This window comes from Trematomus bernacchii, unplaced genomic scaffold, assembly GCF_902827165.1.
Source record: "Trematomus bernacchii unplaced genomic scaffold, fTreBer1.1, whole genome shotgun sequence".
Taxonomy (NCBI): domain Eukaryota; kingdom Metazoa; phylum Chordata; class Actinopteri; order Perciformes; family Nototheniidae; genus Trematomus; species Trematomus bernacchii.
Window position 1 is genome coordinate 4028986 of NW_022987513.1, and position 6788 is coordinate 4035773.

At 37.7% G+C, this 6788-nt stretch overlaps 1 non-coding gene across 1 annotated transcript; it reads left to right on the forward strand.

The window, feature by feature from the left end:
• The first annotated feature begins 352 nt into the window (after positions 1 to 352).
• Positions 353 to 534, forward strand: LOC117470425. Its single transcript, XR_004554693.1, has one exon. It is a non-coding gene; the product is annotated as a U2 spliceosomal RNA (small nuclear RNA).
• Positions 535 to 6788: the final 6254 nt, after the last annotated feature.

The window sequence follows — 6788 nt, forward strand, 5'->3', positions numbered from 1 at the left end:
AAGAGCAGTCACCTGTTATAAAACTGTTCTGTTTGTAGTGTAATACAAGCCCTACATCCTATAACACACATACAGCAATTCATCATATCACTCGTACTACTAGCAAAAAGATCCTCATATGCCTGATCGTTCATTCTATATGAATGCTAAAAGGGCCATTTTGAAGCAATGGTGAGACTAGATTTGACTGAAAAGATTCCTTAACTCAATGACTTATAGATTCTATTTAGAAAGAAATGACTGAATCCAAGATCAAAATCCTGCATTGAAATGAAATGTACTGTTACCATCCTAAGTGTGTTTACATGTGTCATTTTACAAAGTGAAATGCTCATGATAAAAACATGAGAGTTAAGCTATCTCGGCTTAGATCAAGTGTAGTATCTGTTCTTATCAGTTTAATATCTTATATTCCTCTATAAGGGCACAACATATTAAACAGATGTTTCGCTGGGAGCTGAAAAGAGGGGCTCGCCCTGTTCACTCCACACATCGACCCGCTATTGCAGATCCTCCAGGAACGGTGTGCCCTGATTCAGGGTTGCAGGTCAGTAGGGACCTGGCTTGCGAACTAAAGGGTCAACGCTTCAATTCCCGATTGGACCAACACAATACGGAGTGTGGACTGGTAGCTGCTCCCTGGCAGCCTCTTCGCTTTGGCACCTCTCTATAAAATATAGAATGTGTTAGTGCATATCTGTATTTCTATGTATATCTCCTATTCCTATCACTGTTTTTTACTATCCTTTATTCAGGGGATCATTTTAGGGGATCATTAAAGGGTAATTGTCTTCTTTTTCTATCATACAATTACATACTGTAAAGTGACATTTTTTAATACAGTAAAATGTATGGTTGGAATGGAACCGTAGTAATAAAATATAATGTATGCACATAACAGAGGCCAAGTAAGGTTTTAAGCACTAGACCATAACAGGAGTCGACCAGACGTGACTGATCCGTAATTAGTTTCTTCTTCAACATTGTTGTGAGATTCAGTTCCTTCAGTCAATGAACGTTGCTGACTCAAGGCTCTTTTTTGTTTAACTTGTGCAATATAACTTCCATAAACATCTATATCAGTACTCAAATAGGTAGGGTGGGCCATAGACAGGAGGTATATGTATACTTATAAAGGCCTGTTAGCAAAGAACGAGCATGCACACATTATATTAATAGCTGGTAAATGTGGCCATTGTTTTTTAATTAATCCTCAGTCTTCATGGTTTGTGAGTTCCTGTATAGTTCCAAAATATGAAATATCATAGAACAGATCCTTGTCCTCTGACGTATTTCCACATCCTTCTCATTTGTAAGGAAATGTGTCTCTGTTGCTGTGGCTAAAGGGTTAAATGTGTGTCGACAGGAGACCTACAGAATGGTCTATTGGTCTAAAAGAGACCATTGATGTATGAAGGGATTTTGGTAGCACCACACTGTATTAGTAAATGCATGTTTCTCACAAGAAATCCTGGCCAAATTATGCAAAATACGTTTCCTAATTTGCTGGTGTAGTTAAATCATCAATATTATTTGTATAATGTTGTAGTACAACCACTATGAGACCTATAATTGATTTTGTGTACCACACACTGTAAGTTATTACATATTTTGCACAACAAAAGATCACCAAGATTATTCAAAAACATATTTCTTCACTAACAGTACTGTTGTTTAGCAACATAAGACCACTAATGGGTAGCATTGCATGTACTGTATAATCGTGAAGTATTGTATTTACCATATAGGAACAAATCTACAAAATGATTTTCCTTCGTGTTGAATAGTGCTTTTCGGTAGCACTTTCCTGTCTGACAGGGAATGTTATTAAATATTGTGTTGGTCTTTTATGTCTTTTTGACGTTACAGAGACCAATGGAAGTTGTCGAGTATTGACTTGTTTTGATGAAAATTAGGTTGTAGCTCATTGTTTACCTCACTGCTGTTGTTAAAAGACCATGTCAGTGTTTTAACACTGTTTGAGAAATTGATCTGTCAAGTTTGGAATTCTCAATAACTTTCTAACATTGCCAAACTGTGTTCAAACATGAACTTGACCTGTTCTTGGTGTAATATTTAAAGATTAAGGTTTTATCAGCATGTTGTACTTTGGTGTATCAAATTTATTATCACACATTTTATTACAGAATACATTTTTCTTCAAAGGCCACAGATGGTTTGCCTCTAAGTGTTCACTGATTCATTGATGAAAGCAAAGGTCAAAAGCATAATTTATTTTTAATTGGCTAACCAAGGCTGTACATAAAAAGACCACATAAAAAATTAAAATACAATGTTTGTACAGCTAACAATGATAGAGTGGGTAAGTGTAATCTTGAACATGAGCTGTATGTCCTCAGAGGACCCATGTAACATGATAGCAGCAAATATGTTGACAATGGTTAGAACTTGATGGTATAGTGCTGTAACCCAATAATGCATTACATTCATCTAACGAGAAATCAATTGCTGGATGCCAAAACCAAAATCCAGAACATCACATTTAATATCACTCAATGTTTTTAAAGCTCGGTTGGATGCTACTCAATCGGAAGCTGTTGGTACCTGTGCATGTGGATAGTTATGTAAATTGTAATCCCTGTAATGCTAATGTATGATGTCCTTTTGTTGTTCTGTTTATGTTTTTAATGTTTCATGTGGAACCTACTTGAGCAGGTCTCCCTTGAAAAAGAGGTCAATGATCTCAATGGGATACAACCTGGATAAATAAAGGTTTGAAATGAAATGAATATATTACAGATAACTTGAGAGTAACTATTATGAAGTTTATGACAGCTATATCAATTGTGAATGCACAGGAAGTGTCATAAATCTGTGTGTATGTGTTTTTATGTTAGCAGTCCAAGTCAACCATACCCTGTGTTAACTACCAGAGTCTTTACTAAGAACCAGCATGATCTATTCAAAGTGTCAAGTCATGCTTTAGAGACATGAGAGCTATGTCGCTACGGGGGATGAACACCCTCAGCAGAAACTGAAAGGGAGAAATACTTAGGTATGCTTGGTTATTAATTGCCACTTATTGATTGTCAGACATAGGAGGAGTGCTTTCTGCAGAGGGCTGGATGACACAATAATAGATTTGGGTTGATAGAGAATGTGAGAGAAAGAATTAAATGAGACAACAATGGAAAAGTCTCGCTGCTTTATTAAAATGAGAAATCAAATATTGAGATGCAAGTGGAATATTAACGCTAGGAACAAATCAGCATGTTACAAAAAACAGGAAGTTAGAGAGACCACAAAGCAAAGCAAAGCCTACAAAGAGGCTGCAATAAAGGGCTTAAAAACAGACATATGTATATTATTATTATTATTATTATTATTATTATTATATTATATAGTACTTTTATTATTGGTATATAAGCTCAATTAAATCAGTGATAAATGTTTTAAGAAAACTGATTAAAGTTGTTGAAAATCTATCGTTTAGAAGATGTAAGAATAGGAAACCATGTTATTCAAAAACTAAAATACAATTTAAAGGAGATTACACATTAAGTAAAATCAGGATAGGCTCTCCAATGGAAGCGTGTTTTTAGAAGGGGCTTTAAGGAGATCACCGATTCAGCCGACCTGATTTCGCTCAGGCAGATTAGTAGATTAAAAGTCACTAAGACGTGTAGAAAACAGTTCCAAATGAACTGGCTCTAAAGATTTTAAATTCCACAACCAGGTTCAAAATTAATTTCCAAGACTTACACTAAGGGGCGCCCTTCACACAGCCTGAGCCAAAGCAAATGTGATAGGCAAGCCTCACATTGACTACAGTGTATACCTGCAGTGTTGTAAGACGAGCAAGAAAGATACAGCATATGTTTTCAATGGTTTAGTATCAGACTGCATAGGTGTGATTAACTGGGAAATTAATGTAATTCCACAGAGGGTCGCACATAAAGGTTTTAAAAAGATGTATTGGCAAGCTTAGGGGCTGTTGAACAAGGAGGAATTACCAGAGTTCTCTTTTATCAAGGGCATTGTGACCAAACTAATAAACAGCCACATAGAGCAAAACCACACTGTGCATACCCAACACACTACTGTCTCATTGCATTCACATTTCAGCGCCATGGACAGCAACAGTGTTGACAGCTTCACAGCACATCAAAAAAACTATAATAAAATGTGCATACAAAAATATATTTATAGAAAACACTTTATTTCTTATTAAATGTAATGTATACAGGGCAATGTGGAGGGTTTCAGGATAATATGCTTCCACTCTTTAGTGCACCCTGTCTAGGTTGAGTAAAAATATGGGTAATATGGGTGAAATATAGGAAAAGAAACATTAATACATAGCAATGACAGTCAGCGCAAATTGTAATATGTAACAAAGCTAGCTATGTTACTAATGCTGTTCAAGTCGAAATCAACCCATGTAATATACAGTATAGAGGACCTTCCTTCAAAGCAACAAATGAGACGCTGGTTTGAGCAATGTATTACCTGGTTGGGGAATGGTATAAATAGACATGGTTGGTATCTCAACTCTAAACATTTTCAAGTTTTTCAGTAGCAGTGTCTCAGAGCAGCAAGCAGCCAGTGGGAACAGGGGTGTAGGCTGATCTGATGCTAGCTGCTGAAGCACTAAGTTCATTGTTGTTCTCACTTTTACCAAGGTCCTCAGACGCTACTGCATCTCCTCTCCATAGTGAAAATGTAAATGGTGTGAAAGGAATCTAGTTGACATGGGCTGATATGGGCATAAGACGTGGCATCTTTGATTTCACCATCTTGTTTTTTGGAGCAAGAAGTGACATAAGAATGGAGCTGGGTACAACCGTATCCTGAACGAAACATTTGTATGGAAACAAAATGTTACAACTGTTTAGACAAAAACACAGAGCATACCCACATCAAACAACACTATTGTAGCAACCTGTCAATCACTAAGTGAACATCATGCTACACTGAAGAAGATCTGAAACTAGCCAAGTGGAGAAGTAGGATCATTTCTTCATAGACTTGTATACAATACAATTGCTTTCTACAACATTTGGAGTCACACCCTTCTGGCTAATAGAGAGAATGCAAAGGTAAAGCACTTTGGCAGTGGCTTCACTTTTCAGACCTGAAGAGAACCACTTGTTTGTGCACAAGTGGTTTCAGAATAATAGGTTTGCAGCTACTCTCGTGTCAAATGCTTGCCATATTAACTTTGTGACTTCAAAACCCAAACATGCACATGCCAAATGAGGCTTTGTTTAATTGATGGGCAGCTCATTGCCATCTGAGAACAGGGGTTACTAACAACACGAATGATAGTTATCTTTTTATATGAGTAATAAAGGTGTAATTTGTCTTGCACAAGCATGTGACACAACAGTGGAGTGAGGGAGATGAGAAACAAGCACTTTGTGTACAGGCCAAGTCCTGATAAATTGTCTAATCAGCCAACTTAATTTAAATCCACTGTGTGTGTTTCCTAAGGTTGTGCCAAACTTTTAAGTAAAGGATCTAGACATTTCCTAGGGGGATTTAGTGCTTAAACCATAACTTGATTGACAGAGAATGAATTGCCAACCATTCAAAAGAGAGAGTAGGCTATTTGCTAAACAAGTCCATACAATTGTTGGTTTGAGCTTTTGAAATATGAAGATTTACTTTTCTCCCAGTTTTAATTTGATTAAAGTAAATTTGTCAGAATCAGAATACCTTTATTAGTCCCACAGAGGGGAAATGTACATTGTTACAGCAGAAAAGAGCCAAAGGCAGCTTAATGTTACCTACTGTAAGAAGCATGCATAAAAAAGTATTAAAGATAAAGAAATTACACCATTTACAAAATACACATCCTGTAACAGTTCTGAGGATCTAGGATTTAGCTTGAGTTTCAGACGGTTGGTTGAACAAAACCGGTTGAAGACCTCACCTTGGTCTCTTTGAAACATTTAATACACCAAATGACTATTCGAGCAATCATAAATGAATCACATTATGAAAAAGTGTCCTACAGTCTTTCCAAGCAGTCCACAAATTAAACTAAAGTTACTTTGAGTTATATACAAAGGTATTGTATGTCATCAACAGTGTTTAAAGGAACCACCTTTTTTTTTGTTAACCAAAAGTGACACAAGAGGGTTGAGCTAAGTACAGGGGAATACTGAACAAGACAATGTCAATCACAAATAAGCCTTGGTCTAGCGTTAAAGGCCCGGACACACCAAGCCGATTTTGGCCGTTGATGGGCGTCAGGCCGACGATGAGCGTCGACACGCCCTACTCAGATAGATTGGTGTGTCCCGCACCGTCGTGTCTTTTCAGCCGTGCCGACACCTTTTCGGCCGAAAACAAAGCAGTCGGCCAAAGGCTGTTGGCAAAAGAAATCACTCTGATTGGCTGTTCAGCTAGCGAATCAGTGCATGAGAAGTAAAACGGAAGTGAGGGACCCAAACAAACTATTAAGAAGGCAAATCTGAGATTTCATTTAACTCCAGCTCTCGACACAGGTTCGGGAAAGCCCTATGAGCTTCTCGTTGTAGAGTGAAAATGGAACGCACACGCTATTTGTTGTTTGTTTATATCACGCAGTCTGTTCTTCTGCTCTCGGTTATCACACAGTCTGTCTTCCGGTTGTTGCCTCTTTTGAATGACGAATACACACTACCGCCGCCTGCTGGTAAGGAAAGTTATTGCCACTCACGCATGCGCAGTTCGTACGTGCTTCTTGGCCGTCGGTTGAAGTCTTTGCGGTGTGTTTCAGTGCAACACATTAGTGATGGGAATTATGGCTCTTTGAAGGGAGCCGGATCTTATGGCTCCGT